The following is a 19215-nucleotide window of genomic DNA, read 5'->3' on the forward strand; positions in this document are numbered from 1 at the left end:
ATACTATAGTGACACTAAGCACCTTACAAATTTAATAGCAGTGAGTGGTTGGTCGCACAGGTCTGGTACCGTTTTTGCTTTCCCTTGCTGATCATGTTATGTTGTTTATATGGTATTTTATGAGAAATGTGATTATTGTTAGAATAAATAAAATTGGTATTTTTTTATATATGAATTTGGACTAGAACTCCTTTTGTCTATACATTTAATGCTTCAAGTATGCAGTGTCCTATTTTGACTTGGTGGCCCTATGTTTGTGGTCCATCTATGGCGTGATGAACAAACATAGGAGCAAGATTGTGTCCATTACGGGATTAAGCTATGCTACAAAATGGAGGAGTGGCCTGAGCTCGCCTCACATGCCTTTGGAAGTTTTATTGTGCCCGGCAGCAAGCGTTCTCTCAGAACGTGTAGAGCTGCTGGTGGTGTCCTGATTAGTGTTGAGCATTCCGATACCGCAAGTATCGGGTATCGGCCGATATTTGCTGTATCGGAATTCCGATACCGAGATCCGATACTTTTGTGGTATCGGGTATCGGTATCGAAACAACATTAATGTGTAAAATAAAGAATTAAAATAAAAAATATTGCTATACTCACCTCTCCGACGCAGCCTGGACCTCACCGAGGGAACCGGCAGCGTTCTTTGCTTAAAATTCACGCGTTTACTTCCTTCCGTGACGTCACGGCTTGTGATTGGTCGCGTGCCGCCCATGTGGCCGCGACGCGACCAATCACAGCAAGCCGTGACGTAATTTTCAGGTCCTTCTAGGCATTCAGTATTTTAAAATTACGTTCCGGCTTTGTGATTGGTCGCGTCGCGGTCACATGGGCGACGCGACCAATCACAAGCCGTGACGTCACGGGAGGCAGGACACGCGCGCATTTTAAAATGCATGCGTTTGTTTTTGTGTTCGGCATTGTTTAGCGAATATTCGACTAATTAATGGGCGAATATTGCAAATTCGGTGAACGTAATCCGAATCGAATATTGAAATATTCGCTCATCGCTATTCTCCAGCAGACCTCTATGGTTGTCACTGCCGGATTGTTATGAGCGCCTGTATGTAGCAGAGATGATCGGGTTATGGCAACTTCTAGTCTCCCAAGGAGACTATTAAAGCATGCCAAAAGAAAAAAAAAAAATTAAATATAAAAGAATTTAAAAAATATAAAAGTTCACCCCCTTTTGCCCCATTCAAAATAAAACAATAAAAAAAATCAAATATACACATATTTGGCATCATCGCATTCAGAATCACCCAATCTAGCAATATAAAAAAATTAACTCGATCGGTAAATGAGAAAAGAGTAAAAATGCCAGAATTATGTTTTTTTGGTCGACGTAACATTACATTAAAATGCAATAACGGGCAAGCAAAACATCGTATCTGTGCCAATATGGTACTATTAAAAACAACTTGACGTGCTAAAAATAAGCCCTCACCCAACCCGAGATCACGAAAAATGTAGACTCTATGGGTATTGGAACATGGAGCCATTTTTTTTAACAAATTTTGGAATTTTTTTTCACCACTTAGATAAAAAAGAACCTAAACATTTTTGGTGTCTATGAACTCGTAATTACCTAGAGAATCATCATGGCAGGTCAGTTTTAACATTTACTGAACACAGTAAAGAAGCAAAGCAAAAAACAATTGTAGAAATGCACTTTTTTTGCAATTTCACCGCACTTGGAGTTTTTTTCCCATTTTCCAGTACACGATATGTTAAAACCAATGGTGTTGTTCAAAAGTACAACTCGTTGCACAAAAAACAAGCCCTCATATGGCCATATTCACTGAAGAATAAAAAAAGTTATGGCTCTGGGAAGAAGGGGAGCAAAAAGTGAAAATGCAAAAACGAAAATACCTCCAGTCATGAAGGGATTAATTTAGTCATCCATGCAGTTTAACATTGTAAAGTGACCCCCCACCCTTTGGATAAGTACACAAACCCCAATAGAACAGAACATTTGCCAAATGGTCAGAGAATTAGAGGCCACGTGTTAATGAAGGCAAGGAGGAGCATAGCTAGAGCCCCCTGCTGTCTTTTGTGCAAGGCGGCCAGCATCAATTATCCATCATTGGAAACATCTAGACCGAGCGTCACCGACATCTAGAGATGAATTATGGGAGTACCGTGCATCTCAGGGTTAAGTCCAATATACCACCAGAACCCTGGAATCCGTATCCCCCGGCTCTCCTCTCATGTGTTTTCCTTAAACACGGGCTTTGTGAAAAATTATGGTCTGCTATAATTTTTAAGGGCCACTTGGCCCGGTAGAGATTACAAAATATTTTTATTACAATAATTGACTACTGTCTATTATACTGTAGAACTTGGTTTGCGTGAAATTTCGTTGGTTTAAAATAAGCAAAAATTGGCCTGCCACTGCTACAGTTTTGCAAATTTGGCTGTTTAAAAATTGACTATTGTCATATATACTCTAGAACTTGTTCTGTGTGAAATTTTGTTGGTTTGAAATAAAAAAAACAAAATTGTCAAATTGTCTTGCTACAGGTGTACAAATTCAGGCCCTCGTCCCTAGCCAATAGTGAGCTGCAATGATGCCATAGTCAGAGCACCAATCAAGTTTCTATGCCTAACTAAACAGTCGCTGCTCCCAATTAAACATGAAGCTTTGCATGAGGACAAGGTAGAGATGAAGGAAGAAATGAGACAGTGACATACTACCAAGCACAGCCTCATCTCATCTGCTCAGCGCAGATTGGGTAACAATGAGGAGGTGGAGGCTGAGGAAATGGGAGAGGAATAGGAGCTGGCTTATAGCACAAAAGAGGTTCGTGCCCACACAAGCTTTGTCCCGTCTTTCCTACGTGGATGGGATGAGGAGGGGAATGAGGAGGAAGAGATGGAGGAGGAGAAGATGGAGAGTAATCATCATGATGGAGAGAGGGAAGTGTTGACTATAGGTAACATATGGCCAACTTTATGTACTGCTGCCTTTATCGTGACCCTCACGTTACATTTATCTTGGCCAAAAAAAGAGTACTGAGTGTTCACCCTGCTAGATCCACTCTACTACGAGAACTTTGCATCTCTTCTTCCTGAGGCTGAGTCTTTTAAAATAGAGCTATACCAGAAGGTCATTGTAGAAAATATGTTGAAAATATTCCCATAAAACAATGCTAGCATGCTAGCAGCAGAGAGCAAGCTTCCTTGCCCAACCAAGAAGAAGAGGCGAGGGAGACATACACCAGTTACAGCAGTGGCAGGGGTACATTGTCAGTCGCCTTGGCCAATTTCATGACACACTCCCAGTGTCCATGCCCTAACTACCGAGTATTTTTGACAAGAAGGGAAAAGTTTTTAAAGATGGTCAAGCAATACCTGGCCAACAAAACCTCCCTAATTTCTCTGTGAACGTCATCTATTGAGTCTCATAGTTGGATATCTGGCATGAGTTGTCCCTTAATACCTTGGAGGGGCAGTGCTACCCTGCCTAGTAGCGTGTGGTCTGAGTGGGATTTTAGTGCCACTTGGTGGTCATAACAGACATACACTTTCACCTGTAGAAAGTGCTGACAGGTTTATTCTGATAACAATGAACAAAGCCTGGATTAGACCCAACTTTTCCGCACCACCAGAAGACAGCAACACATAAAGTGTTTTTACTGTTCAATATTTGAATGAGACACACCAGTTGTTGCCTTCTAGGTTCTTATGGATGATTGGATGACTACTTATATTTTTTTTCCTGGACTTAAAGCATTTATGAGTGTAGAAGTAACACAACTACACTTTCTTAATTTTTTATGAAGTACTCCAGTTGGTGCCTTCAAAGGTGTATGAATCAGCATGCTTGTACTTATTGGCAGGCTTTGCATTGTGTGCATAGCTTTTATAAATGTAGGAGTAACACAACCATACTTTGTTCAACTATTTGAATGAGGCACTACAGTTGGTGCCTTTAAGGGTTTATGGATGACCCTACAATTAATGAGCTAATGAGAAACTACTACTCCCACCAGCCTACGCCAGATGTTGCTGATAACAGCGGGAGCAGGCAACGGCTGATGGGTGCAGTCATCAGCCAGCGTCTGTGCTCAAAGTAAAAAAAAAAAAGTTAAAATAAAGAAATGAGTATTGAAATAAAAATAAAAAACCACAATATATGTAAATCTTACACCTAATTCCTGAAGCACTTGTCTTCTGCAAAAAAATAAAAGATAAATTAAAAAACATACTCACCTTAATGCCTAATCCTCGATGCCTATGTCACCTGGAAAATAACAAAAAAATAAACCACTATGTCCCTCACCTATGTGCCATAATCCATACTGTCCAATGACGATTCAGATCACTTGAAGAGCAGTCACATCAGTTGATGCAATGCCACAACTGTCCCCTGCCTTTTATATGCAGTGCTATTCACATGTGGGCTAATCATGAATGGCGCATGCCAGCGCCATCCCCAGGTGCATCATGTTCTGGCACTCCGCTCTGGGGTGTGTGAGGAGAAAATGCTTCCGTAAAGTCAGAGACACATGCTGTTAGTTAGGACAGGCCTTCACAGATGCAGGGCACTCAGCGCGGTGCGCATGCACATACATGGTGCCACCATTGTGGAGTCTAGTGGGGGTGACCATTTTATAGTGTATACACAGAATAATAACGATGGGGGAAATAGAAGAAATAAGATTGTTGAATCAAAAAATGTTGATGTAAAAATCAGTGCAGAGATATGATAAGTGTAAAGGGTAAGGTACTGTATGTATAGTGAGGAGTGTGACAAGGTGAGGTGTGATGAAAATATGGGCACCATCTATATTTATCCCATGGTCGCAAACAGAATTTTTTGGATATTGCCATATGAGTCCCCTGAAGGATCTATATCCACTGATATCTACAGGAAATCGACTGCTACCAACACATTGCTTCATGCCAGTTCTTCTCATCCACAGTCAATCATCAGGTTCATACCCATCATTCAACATTTACATCTAAAACGGATCTGTTCCTCTGAGACTATTTTAAACAAACAAGCTCACATCTTGTAACAATGATTTTGAGATAAGAGGATACAGCCATCGTCAAATTAGGAGGGGTTATAATAGAGCGGCCAAGATTTCTTGAGATCACCTACTATATACTGTAAGAAACTTTCTCCTCCTGGGGATATTACAACTGGGTCCATTCGCTTTATTACACCATATAGTTAACAATGGGACCAGCTCCCTCAGATCATTAATAGACATTGGAATATTCTAAAAACTGACCCTATTTTAAAATGAATTTTACCTTGTAGTCCGGCGATCACTGCTAAGAACATAGAACCTGGGCGACACGCTTGTTCGGAGCCACTATTCGCCTGATTCTAAGTCTCTGACTGATTTTGCTACAAGTATTAGGGGCTTTTTTCCATGCACCTTCTGCAAAACTTGCAAAAATATGATAAAAACTAAGGAATTAAAAAACTCTGATGGAAGCCGATCTTATAAGATTTTACATCACCTCGAATGCTCCTCCAAAAGATTAATCTACTATGCAGAATGCCCTTGCAAAAAAATCTATATTGGAATGACTACGAGAGAATTTAAAATTTGTGTGAGAGAACACATTAGAAACATTGAAAAAGCCAAAACAGCAAAAGAAAATGAACAACTTAAGACTTTACGGAGACATTTCTTACAACATCATCATTGTGATGCAAGCAAGCTCCTGTTCAGGGCCATCCATCAGATCAGGAATCATTGGGTCAGAGGGGTGGTGAGCTTTTTAGGAGTCTCTTCAGAGTTGAGAGCCCATGGATTTACAGACTCAATGCTGTGAATCCGTTGGGTCTCAATGAGGGCTTTGGGTCCTTTGTATGAACTTTCCATATGCTTATTTTCTATATTTCACATATCTTCCATATCTCAGTACTATTTAATCGGTTTTCATTAACCTTTTTTTAATTTTCAAATCTTGTTGAGGTTTTTGGGGGGTGGTTTAATATTAATATTTTTATTTAGTCTTTTTGAATATATACAATTTCTGGCATTTTTTGGTCTGACATGATGGTCACATATTTTGTTTTATCACATACTTACATATTTTGTATTTTTTTCAGTTTGGTTATTTGATCTGGCCTTCCCCCCAATATTGGTTCCAGCTATGCGTTTCTGTTGCTCCGGTTTATCTTCTCCACCTTTGCACGAGATCATGTATTGTCCTGACACAAAGAGGTTTCTCTTTTATGCATCATTGGATTACATTGAGCCTTAATGGGATCTATGGACAATTGATTTAACTATTTAATGGTCATGTATATGTGTCACTTATTTGAGTAATTTTCTATATTTTATAATCTGTATTTTTGCCCCTATGTGTATTTTTGCATTTTTATAATTGTATTATATAATCTTCACTTTTGTTCACCTTTTTCAATAATGTCTTTTTATAAGACTTATGTATATATCTCAGTACACATTGTATCACTATAGTATGCCCACCTTTCACATTTCTCACTTCCCTTTACTTCACCCATTATATACTTACATTATGGGATCACCCTAGTCTGTTCATCCCTTCACATATTTATTCCTTTTCATGTTTACACATTATATACTCACATCATTTGGGTTTTGTTTTTCTACAGTTCAATTCACTACATGCTCACAGGATTCTTCATTCTGTCCACTACATTCTTCTTTTTTGTTCCCATTTTTGTTCAGCATTCTATTTACTCCTCTTCTCTTTAATCTCTTATTTGTTATGCAACACATACCGTTGTTACGTTGTTGCGTGGTGGGCCTGCCGCAGATGCTTTGGTGAACGGTCTAACCGGGCTCCTGCGTGTGCACTGTCGTCTTGACAACACGCCTGTGCTTGCGTTCCACCGGACCGCAAGCCGAAGCATCACACTGGCGATGGACTGACACTGGCAATGCACCAGACACGGACACATCACCAGCCTATGATTGCCTGTGTAATCAATATCTGAGGGTATCGGTTGTGCATTCATGCTTCTATTGGTTGGCTATATACCCAGTCCCCCCCCTCAACACATGCCTCCTGTGGAAGTTACATAACATAACGTGCGTTGGGGCGGCGGGAGTGCCATCACTATTTCTTGTCCTTCAATGTAAGTCATTTTATTTACATGTATTATTAATTTTGCAAGCTATTAGGCAGCTTTTTGCACTATATGTACTTTTACTGATTGTAATCCACTATTCAAGGTTTATACGTATTTTGTGGACATGTGGTAGAACCCCATTTGGGGATAATACATGTGTTTTGTCCTCTAGTCCTGATTTGTATGTTTTTTGCAGCCTCTGCCAATACAATTTTCATATATATGGTCTCTTTAATTACATATATAATAAAAGATTTTTTATGGTACTTATACTCTCTCTTTCTGGTGTTTTCATGTATTACAAGAGTTAAAAGTATACTGTTCTAAATTTTTGGGTAGCTTTTGTTGCTACCCTGATCATAGTGTTATAACCAAAGGTAAAAATAAATGGTCAGAAAGGAAATGTGACAGCGTAAATAATTAAAAGGGGGGTCATAAAGAATCAATACTGTTACTCCATTGTGTGAAGTGTGTGAAGGATGGTGTAATACACTACATACTGAGAATAAGACATAGACGGTCAAGTGAGTAATAAATGATAAAACTCCACAAGGACATCCATAATCCATTCCAACCATATAACAGATACTCAAAAATGACAACCATTGATGTCAAGAGTGACACAATGTTGTAATCTAACACAAAATATGACCAGCCAAAAATAGGCATATTAACAAAGATGTAAAGTGCATAGTGCTGATGTATAAATATGAAAGCCCACCATGTAGACTGTCTTGTAGATTGTGAGTGTAACACCCCAGGTAACTGTTTGTTACAGTGGCATTGCTTTCCTCATGGGGAGAGTGATGTCACGCTTGAAAGCGAGAAAGGATCCCTTTGACAGGTATTCAGCACATACAACACTGTTCTGACTCCAGGCCAGAAGGGGGAGCTCTACACCCGACTAAAGGGGAGCTGCTCTCTCTGGTCGGGAGGAGGAGTCACTTGCTAGGCAGTTGCTAGGCAGTTGGAGTAAGACAGTTGGTGAGAGGAGAGCGAGGAGAGAGGAAGGAAAGCTGGGGCCATGGAGACGAGTGATTCTGCAGCTCCTGGGAAGGAAAAAGAAAGCAGAGCAGTCTGTAGGAGACTGAGAGGGAAAAGAGGCACAGGAGAGAAGAGCTGGAGAGAGAAGCTGCGACGGGGCTTCCTCCATGCTGAGAGCAGATACCGGTAGCCAGAAGACCGAGGTTGTGGGGGTAACTTCATGCCCCATGGCATAAACTGATGGACAGCTGATTGCAAGTTACCTGTCCACCATTAACACCCGAGGACACATTAGCAAATAGAGCCCGGGTCATGATAGAGATCCTGTAAAAAGGCTTGAGCTACCTGTCCTATGGGTAGTATACCTATCTAAAGGGGACAGAGAGAAAATGTGAGGACCTTGTGTGAGGCCTAAGGCAGCGCTAGAAGGAAGGCTTCCAACCCCACCTGGTTCGAGGAATTCCCAATTCGCTTCCAAGCTGGCCGGATCACATGAGCATCCATGATCCGGTACCCTGGACTGTGGCTGCCTTGAATCAAATAAAGAGGTAAAGAGACTGCAACCCTGTGTCCTCCGTTTCTTACTACACCACCTATCACCATCTTCATCTATTACACCGGGAGTCCTCGGGACCCAGCTTCACCTGTGTAAAGCCATACCATCCCTGCTGCCATAATATCACCCCAGTGGACCCCTTTAAGCAGTGTCGGTCACCCCTGACCAAATACCACAGGTGGCGTCACAAACTTTTATTATTCAACTAACCCCTTTAAAGAGGGTCCCTTTAACATGGGCACCCAGGGCCACGGACCAGGTCGCTGCCGCTGTGACACATCCCTTTAAGTACCGGACCCGTTCCATGAGCCCTCGCGGGCAGGGTCCTCAGTCCTCCTGTACCAGTTGTGGCTTGTATTGTTTAATAGTACTGTACTTGTTTTTATTATGTATACCCCTCCTCACATGTAAAGCGCCATGGAATAAATGGCGCTATAATAATAAATAACAATAATAATAACAACGTAAATAGAAATTGATGTATATATCATGCCTGTTTAGAATTACCACAAAGAAGGTAACAGAAGAGCAGGGAGGAAAGGGAAGAATGGAAGGCAAAAAACAAAGAGGGGAGAGGATTTGTTGAAATTGAAAACAAATTGATTAGGTAGAGAAGGAAGAGAACATATATATCAATTCTACATGTCTAAGAGACATTCACAGAACTGAACAGAGATGCGTCTTTGCCAAAATAAAAATCCCATCCAATATGGAATTCTGAGGTATAGAGATTTTGATCAGTCCACGTCATATTATTCACATCAGTCTCGGTTCTCTCTTCTTCTCCCATAAATAGTAGGATATAGATGTCCTCACAGGGTTCTGGATTTCTTATAGATATTTTCAATAAAATATCACCTTGTCACTCTCATCACTATACATACCTCATCCTTTACACTTATCTCTGCACTGATTTTTCTCATCAAACTTTTTTGATTCAACTATACAGTATTATTTCTCGTTTTCCTCTTTTTCCGTCATTGTTATTATTCTCTGTGTGTTCACTACAAAATGGATGCCCCACTAGACTCCACAAAGATGGCACCATGTATGCGCATGTGCAACACGCTCAGTTTCCTTGCATCTGAGAATCATGGAGGCATTTACTCCTCACACACGTCGGAGCTGAGTGCCAGAACATGATGCACCTGGGATCCGGGATGGCGCTGGCATGCGCCATTAATGATGGGCCACTTGTGAATAACACTGCATAAAAAAGAGTGATAGGAGAAACTATTGGACTCAATCCCCTTGAGAAAGCAAAATTGCGAAACATGCATTGGGGCCGTTGGGGCATTGTGCATGGTCCACCGACTATACTATGGGTAAGCATAACATTGCAGATTTTTCCATATAGACTGATTAACTTCATTCACTGTTATTTGTTTCACATGTATTTTTGAACTGTATCCTTTGGTTCAACAAATATACAATTTTTATTGTTACCTGCAGCCTGACCTCACTTACCACTTCCTTTTTTTATACTTCATTTATTTTCCATCTTTAAATCCTCTAACATGTATTAGTTACTATATGGTTCATGTTTTTTTTATATAATTGTTTTTGTAAAAAATTTCTATTCAATTTTGCATTTCTATGAGTGGTGTTTTTGGATACTCTATATCCTTATATAGGTTGTATAATATAAGTAACCCACCTGTTTACTAACTGGACAATGATGGAAAGATGGACATTGATAGTCTCTAGCTACTATAATTATGAATATATGATCCTTGGATATTTTTGTGATTATAAGTTTACATTATGTACTTGGTGTCGGAAGCATGAATTCTGAGGTAAAATTGGCAACAAAACATTGGCTCTGATTGGCGGTAAGATCGTTACCACCTGTCAGAGTGCTGAGTTTCCTACACTGTCAGATGAAAGCGTGTGAACCAGCAGCACTGAACAGCAGAAAAAGTTACCACCAGTCCCAGGTGAGGCTGATGATAGTATTCATCAGCCAGCACCTGTGCAATAAATACTTTAAGTAAATAAATAAAAATGGCATGGGTTCCTCTCTATTTTTGATAACCAGCACAGGTAAAGCTAATAGAGAGGTCCACATGCCATATTTTTATTTAAATAAATATTTTAATAAATGGCATGGAGTCCCCCCATTATTGACAACCAGCCAAGCTAAGTAAGACAGCAGAGGGCTGGTATTCTCAGATTGGTGACAGGTCATGGATATTGGCCCTACCCAGCTTACAAATAGCAGCTCACAGCCACCCCAGAAAAGGCTCATGCATTAGATGTGCCAATTCTGGTGCAGTGGCAAGTGGGGTAATAGTTATGGCATTGATGCCAGTTTTTCATTATCAGCTTACATCTAGCTCACAGGTTAGTAATGCAGAGGCATCTACAAGACGTCCCCATTACTAAACCCATAGTCTTATTGTAATAAAGAAACACCAAGAATAAAGTCCTTTATTTAAAAAATAAAAAACACCATCTTTCTTACCTTTCCGACGAGAAGATAATTCATTGATGCCCATATCCCCTTTAAAAGACAAAAAATAATAAAACACTAAATTTCTCACCTGTCCGATGAGAAAATAATCCATATCTGTCCCACGATTATCCAGATGACTTGGAGAGAAGTCACATAAGTGATTTGACTGCTCTCCATGCCAGCTGGAACACAATGAGCATAGAGTGAGAAGCGCTGCCTGTCTGTGACCAGTAGTGACGTCATTCAAGTTACGACCAATCACAGGCAGATCTTCCCATGTTCTGTTCAGCGTGTTCCAGCTGGCATGGAGAGCAGCCTTAACACCAATGTGACTGCTCTCCAATAACCTATGGGCTTGATGTCAGTGGCTATAAAACAGCTGACATCAACCCAACATCTATTATCTTACTTGCCACTGCAACAGGGTAAGTGGCAAGAGCCGGGCAAAGCGCCAGAATTGGCAAATCTATTATATGTGTCTTTTTTGGGGGCAGCTGTGGGCTGCTATTTTTAGGCTTGGGATGACCAATATCCATGGTCCCTACCCAATCTGAGAACACCAGCTGGCAGTTGGCCACTTTAGCTTGGCTGGTTGTCAAAAATGGTACAGACACCACACCATTTTGTTAATTTACTTATTTAAATAATTATAAAATCCGATGTGGGGACCCGTCTATTTTTGATAACCAGCCAATATAAGCTGACAGCTGGGTGTTGCAGCCCCTTTACTTGAGCTGGATATCAAAATAGAGGGTAATCCATGCCATTTTTTATTTATTTATTTCATAGGTACTGGCTGATGAATACTTTCATAAGCCTCACCTTCTCTCGCTGCTTTCATGCACCTCTGGTGGCTTAGTGCGGATTTGGTTAGACACCCCACAAGGTTCAAAGGGATAGAAAATACAAGATTCTGAGACACCAAAGAAAATAGGGATAAAATATAATTTTTATTATATCCTTTAAAAATCACATGGTGAAATACAATTGAGGTAGACAATTGAAGCAATATTTCGGCCAAAAAGGGCCTTTTTCAAGCCAGAAGTACAATAAATTACAGCCATATGCGGGGCTATCAGAACTCCCAGGCAGTATGCCTGCTCTCTTGAGGTTACGTTTGGGGCTATGTTTCCACAATGAGTTTTGATTACCGTATTGTTCGGACTATTAGATGCACAGGACCATCGGAAGCACCCCAAATTTTCAGAAGGAAAATAGGGAAAAAAATTAATGTGTCAAATTGGGGTGCATCTTACAGTCTGAATTCAGTTTACCAGGGGGAATAAGCAGCTCTGGTGGAGCGTGGTCACAGGGGGTGTTCAGTGGTCCACCGATATGACTCCCATCCCAGACTGGTGTGGCAGGTTCAGGGGTGCTCATTCCGCGGCAGCAGGAATCGCGCGATTCTGCGGCGGTCTGATGCTGCAGGGAGATGATCACACTCCCTTCCCAGGATGGTGTGGCAGGTTCGGCTATGCCCTGTGGTGCGGGGGTTCCGCCGGCATTTTGTGAAGGCCCGGAGCCCCCGCACATCCATTACTGTAATGCGGTGGAAAATGGCTTCCGGGGGCAACTCATGCTCAGATTGGGATCCCGGAAACAAGATCTTGGTGCCAATATCTCATCTTCTGAGATCTCGGGATGAGATCTCGTTGCTGAGATCTCAATCTGAGTATGCGCCGCTTCCAGCGGCAATTTTTCTGGAGGCCACCCCATCGCAGTAATGGATGTGCAGGGGCTTCAGGCTTTCTTAAAATGCTGGCAGAACCCCTGCACCACAGAGCACAGCCAAACCAGCCACACCATCCTGGGAAGGGAGTGTGATCATCGCTCTGCAGTGTCGGACCGCCGCAGATTCACCCGACTCCTGCTGCTGCCACACTACTTGTAAGTATATTTCGACTATAAGTAGCACCCCCATTTTCCTGCTAAATTTTTTGGGAAAAAGTGCATCTTATAGTACAAAAATACGGTAGTTTTTGATAGAAACTTGATTCCAGCTCAGCCAGTTGCTCTATGCTCATCCACCTGGGGCTCAGACACCGGCCTCGCCCTGGCCTCACATCAAGGAAAATAGAAAAAATTGGAGTCCGGCTCAACAGGACTTGTTTTTTTTTTCTTTTCTTTTTCAAAAGAAATTATAGTGCATACAAAAGAAAAATGTACATGGTCGACATGACCCAGTCGACCCGTTTCAACTGCATTAGTGGATTTTTTTTATTGCATTTTTAACACTGAGATTTTTGTCTGTTTTAGGTATGTCATGTTTTAATTTAGACTGCTTTGTTTTAAACTTTTTGGTGTTTGACTTTAACACATTTTTTAACAGGCTTATCAAATTGCTTCTCTAATCTACCTTTTCTCAGATTTCCCATTACTAAATTTTTTCATTACAGGGTCCCTCCTTTCTACAGTACCCCCTCCATAGCTCTTCATATCAGAACACAGAGAGATAATAGCTGATGACCAGTTCATGGACCTTATTTATAAGAAAGATCACTGGATTATACAATACAAGCCTCTTTTACAGTACCTTTTGTGCCACCCCATCAAAAACAGTAAGCTCTTACAAGAAAGTCACTTTCTCATCTTGTTTGAAGTGTTGAACTATGTGTTACTTTGTAATTCCTTTTTATTTATATTACTTACTGATGCAACAACATTAATTCCACAGATCCTTACATACATCATCACTGTCCCCTTTGGTGATCACAATCTAAATTCCCTATCAGTATGTCTTTTGGGTGTGAGAGGAAATCGGAGGAAACCACCAAAACACAAGGAAAACAGGCACACTCCTTGCAGATGTTGTCCTTGGTGAGACTTGATCCCGTGCTAACAGTGCTAACCACTAAGCCACCCTGCTACTCACATGTTAGATATTATCTGTAAGTGTACCATCTTAATTGTAAAGTGATGCAGGCTATGAAGGTGTTATATAAATAAATATATTATTATTATTATTATATTTATCTAACATGCCAAAATAGTAGTCCGATCTGTGGCACTTTACTGGATGCTGATTGATAATATTTAGTGATGAGCGAATATACTCGTTACTCGAGATTTCCCGAGCACGCTCGGGTGTCCTCTGAGTATTTTTTAGTGCTTGGAGATTTAGTTTTTCTTGCCGCAGCTGAATGATTTACATCTGTTAGCCAGCATAAGTACATGTGGGGGTTGCCTGGTTGCTAGGGAATCCCCACATGTAATCAAGCTGGCTAAGAGATGTAAATCATTCAGCTGAGGTCAGGAAAACTAAATCTCTGAGCACTAAAAAATACTCGAAGGATACCCGAGCTGATCGGGAAATCTCGAGTAACGAGTATATTCGCTCATCACTAATAATATTCCATTATTGTAACAGTATTACACCCACAATAAAGTGTAGCTGACTTTTCATTAGAAACTTCAAAAATATCATTGGGTTTTGTATTTACCTGATTCTTTGCCAATTTGAGAGTCTCAGGCGACGTCAAGGTCCTATTTTCAGCAGCGTGTTCTGTTTAGCTACTTTCTATTCTCTAATTGTAGAAGGGCGTTTACTTAGCCTGTAAGTCTGCTAGTACGGTGCTGACTGTGATTTCCTTTCTAGTTGTTCTACCAATCATATTTTTGTAGCTGGATAAAGAAAGCAAAAGGGACGGACATTTAGAAGATTTCTCATAATGGTCCGTTATTATTATTATTATTATTATGAGCCACCATATATCTTATATATCTTTCTCACTCATTCCTCAGGGATCATATAGCAGATACTTTTTATGTTTTGTAAGTATAAACATATATTTATTACACATACAACATACACACTGCTCTTATTTTGTGCCTCCATGTTGGCAATAAACTTAGCTTGCCAGGCATGGAAAAATGTAAGTGTTGGGGGTAGGGGACATTCTTTCTAACTAACGGTTACTAATAATAGAGAAGTGCTGAGGAAGGGGTGGGCGCTTAGTTCTGTATGAGGTCTCACTTGTTGCTTTAAGGTCTTTAATGAAGATTGTAATGCACGAACACACAGATGGAGGGGTCTTTTCCTATGAGAGGTCTGCAATGCTGAGTATGTTGCAGGGCTGCATCGCCGCGGCCTGGCATCGCTATACCTTGCTGGGGCGGTTCATCTTTGAAGCAGGAGACACAGATAAGACATTACAGGGATGTACAGGAGGCTGATGTGTCTGCTTGCTGTAAACCATCCTGGCATCTCCATTACGTCAGCAAAACTTCAGGTGCCAACATGCAGCGCGTGATGGATTAGAAAGAAGGGACTTTTATAGTTCATGAATAACTATTGTCATTGAGGAACTAAATAAGTAGCCAAATCAGTAACTAAATAAGATTCCAATACTGTACCTGTTTGGCACTGATATGAGAAAGACTGTGCTTTCATTCACTTTAGTGCAATCTACCTCCTCCTGCCACCACAGACTATGATGGCAAAGTGAAAATGCTGAGGTCAGTTACATTTTGAAATATAGAAATAATAATTGATTTCCTCATCTACAATTAACTATTGCTCTAAACTTGTCATTAATCTGGTTCCATAGTTCAATAAAAGTAACGTAATGTCCCCCACATGCGTCTGCTTCTAAAAAGACGGCGTTGTACAGTGTCCTTTAATGACCATTTAATATCTGCCTTGCTGTTTTAATGATAACAAAGGGATGGTGTACCTAAAGTAAGAGCAATGAAATGAAAAACCTTGCACTCAACTTAGATGCCCAAGTGAAGAATTTAATGTAGTACACCACAAAACGTTTCGGTCCAAAAGGCAGGACCTTCATCAGTTACGTACTGTTAGAACAGTGGAGGGTAGACACGACTGGCGTGTCAATAGGCACATGTGTACGCAGCGTCTGTAATTAGGATGCTAAGAGAAAACCAGACCTACTGGTATCCGTTGTAACTTGAATGTGTGCCCGATTCAGACGCGGTATCCACCGCTCGTCTGGTTGTCTCTTAGCATCCTAATTACAGACGCTGCGTACACATGTGCCTATTGACACGCCAGTCGTGTCTACCCTCCACTGTTCTAACAGTACGTAACTGATGAAGGTCCTGCCTTTTGGACCGAAACGTTTTGTGGTGTACTACATTAAATTCTTCACTTGAGCATCTAAGTTGAGTGCAAGGTTTTTCATTTCATTTATCGTAAGGTGTGGGAACCTACCTTTGCACCTCTACCCAGTGGTGCACGCGCTCCTATTTTTATAAAGTAAGAGCAGGCACATATCTAATAAATGCTGTAACAGACGCCTAAGTTAATCATACAAGAAAAAAATATATAATTCTATTCAACTTAAAATATCAACCTAGGGGATTAAAATCAATTTCAAAATAAATGATCATATTTTTTCTTAAAGCAACTGTTCCACTATTCGCTTGAACAATTGCTATTTAATATTAAAATTCCTCAGAGGGGGGATTTGAATTATGAGTCAATGTGGACCTCAGCATTTTTCCAAAAGATGTAAGATCTTGGAGCAGAGTATCATCAGCATATCTCATCTGATGCTCTCACATCGGATTCTATACGCTGGTCTGATTCCTGCTTTAGGCCGGCATCACACAGGCATATTGCATCCGATGCGAGAGCATCGAATGCGATATGCTAATGACTCTCGGCTCCTGCTCGCAGCAGAGCAGGAGCCGAGTGTCATGCGTCTGTGCTCTGATTCTCTTGCACAGGGAGGATCGGAGCACAGCTGCGGAGGAGGCGGAGAAATGAATTTCTCCATCTCCTCCATTGCTGGGGTCCGCTTATAACGCACATCACTCGGATGATATCCAAGTGATGTGCATTGTCTCACTCGCTCCCATAGGCTCATATGGGTGCGATTGAGCCGAGAGTTTTCCTCAGTCCAAGACAATCGCAGCATGCTGCGATTGTCTCGGCATCAGGAAAATGGCCGACAAAAAGTCGGCTGCTGGGAGCTGCCCCATAGCTGAACATTGGTCCGAGTGCAATGCGATTTTTTATCGCATTGCACTCAGCTGTTTAAAACGCCAGTGTGATGCCGGCCTTATACTTTTCCTCTGATTGTTCCACTCCTGGGTTTTGGTGTACAAATACTGAGGTAAAAAACTTACCAAATACTGAACATGTGAATGTCGCCTTACAGTTCCAGCAGAGTGGATGGGATTTATAGAAATCTCCTGCCCACTGTGTTTTATTTTTTAACTCAGCATAAACTGACCTGTGGTGCGTGTTTCAAATTCTCAACATGACAATTTCTCTTGGGCAAGGTTCCCACGATGAGCTTTTGGTGAGTTTTTGACGTTGCAGATTTTCTGCACCATTTCTGCACATTAACTAAAATAGGTTACTTGCATTTTTTTAAAATACTCAAAATACTAAAAATAAAATATCAAAAACTCACCAACAACTAATTGTGGGAATGCAGCCTTGCTGGTTCGCTAAGTTTTTCTGTTCAAATTTTTATGATAGGATGTGTGCACATGTTGTATTTTTGCTGCATTTTTTCAGCGCAGATTGGTCACAAATCCTGAATATGAAGGCTTTAGGGTATGTGTCCATGTTCAGGATTGCATCAGGATTTGGTCAGGATTTTTCATCAGTATTTGTAAGCCAAAACGAGGAGTGGAACAATAAGGGTCCCTTTCCACTTGCGAGATAAAAAACGGTCCGTAATCTGGACCGAAAAAACGGATGGAACGTATGCGATTTTCATGCGAGTGTCATGCGAGTACAATGCGATTTTTAATCGCATCATCCGTTTTTTATAATCGCATCATCCGTATGACATCCGTATTACTGTCCGATTTGTACGCACCGGTGTCCTTTGAAAAGCCGGCAATTCAGCGCGGTGTACAGTAAAATCACACTGACAGGTTAGAATAGAGTTGATATATACACATAGAATAGGTATATATACATATATATATGTCAGTGAGACACCTATATATCTAGATTTATATTTAATGCAGCGCTAGATAGCTTAAAAGCCGCTAATTCAATTGCCGGCTTTTAATTTCTCCTTCACAAACCCGACATGATATGAGACATGGTTTACATACAGTAAACCATCTCATATCCCCTTTTTTTTTGCATATTCCACACTACTAATGTTAGTAGTGTGTACGTGCAAAATTTGGGTGCTGTAGCTATTAAATTTAAGGGTTAACTCGCGGAAAAAATTGGCGTGGGCTCCCGCGCAATTTTCTCCGCCAGAGCGGTAAAGCCAGTGACTGAGGGCAGATATTAATAGCCAGGAGAGGGTCCATGGTTATTGGCCCCCCCGTGGCTAAAAACATCTGCCCCCAGCCACCCCAGAAAAGGCACATCTGGAAGATGCGCCTATTCTGGCACTTGGCCACTCTCTTCCCACTCCCTGTAGCGGTGGGATATGGGGTAATGAAGGGTTAATGCCACCTTGCTATTGGAAGGTGACATTAAGCCAGATTAATAATGGAGAGGCGTCAATTATGTCACCTATCCATTATTAATCCAATTGTAGGAAAGGGTTAAAAAACACACACACACATGATTACAAAGTAGTTTAATGAAATAAACACAGCGGTTGTTGTAATAATTTATTGCTCTCTCAATCCATCAGCAACACCCTCGCTTGGCAACATAATAAACGCACAAGATACATACCCTCAGATGTCAGATCACGTCCCACGATGTAATCCATCTGAAGGGGTTAACTAATATTACAGGCAGGAGCCCTGCTAAATGCAGCTGTGTGCTCCTGCTTGTAATTCCCCGGCGAATGAATGAAATGTAGGTCATTGACCTACATTTCCTTCAGTCGCGGTGATGCGCCCCCTGGTGGATGTCCTCATATGACCTGGAGCGTGGGAAAAAGTTCCCAGGCTGCAGTTTATGAGAACATCCACCAGAGGGCGCATCACCGCGACTCAATGTAAGTACAGATCCTGCTTTCCTTTCAGCACCCGGGGGATTACAGGCACCAGTGAGTGGTTTATCGCAGCTCTGCCTGTAATATTAGTTAACCCCTTCAGATGGATTACCTCGTGGGACATGATCGGACATCAGAAGGTATGTATCTTGTGCGGTTATTATTTTGCCAAGCGAGGGTTTCCTGATGGATTGAGAGAACAATAAATTATTACAACAACCGCTGTGTTTATTTCATTAAACTACTTTTA

General features: G+C 41.1%; 1 protein-coding gene across 1 annotated transcript in view; it reads right to left on the minus strand.

Moving 5' to 3' along the window:
• Positions 1-14599, minus strand: part of LOC143808530 (alpha-1,4-N-acetylglucosaminyltransferase-like) — a 155679-nt gene extending 141080 nt beyond the window's left edge. Inside the window, exon 1 of the mRNA XM_077291292.1 lies at positions 14520-14599. The gene's annotated coding sequence lies outside the window, so the exon portion shown is untranslated. The remainder of the gene's footprint in view (positions 1-14519) is intronic.
• Positions 14600-19215: the final 4616 nt, after the last annotated feature.

Source organism: Ranitomeya variabilis, chromosome 2 (genome assembly GCF_051348905.1).
Source record: "Ranitomeya variabilis isolate aRanVar5 chromosome 2, aRanVar5.hap1, whole genome shotgun sequence".
In the NCBI taxonomy this organism is placed as follows: domain Eukaryota; kingdom Metazoa; phylum Chordata; class Amphibia; order Anura; family Dendrobatidae; genus Ranitomeya; species Ranitomeya variabilis.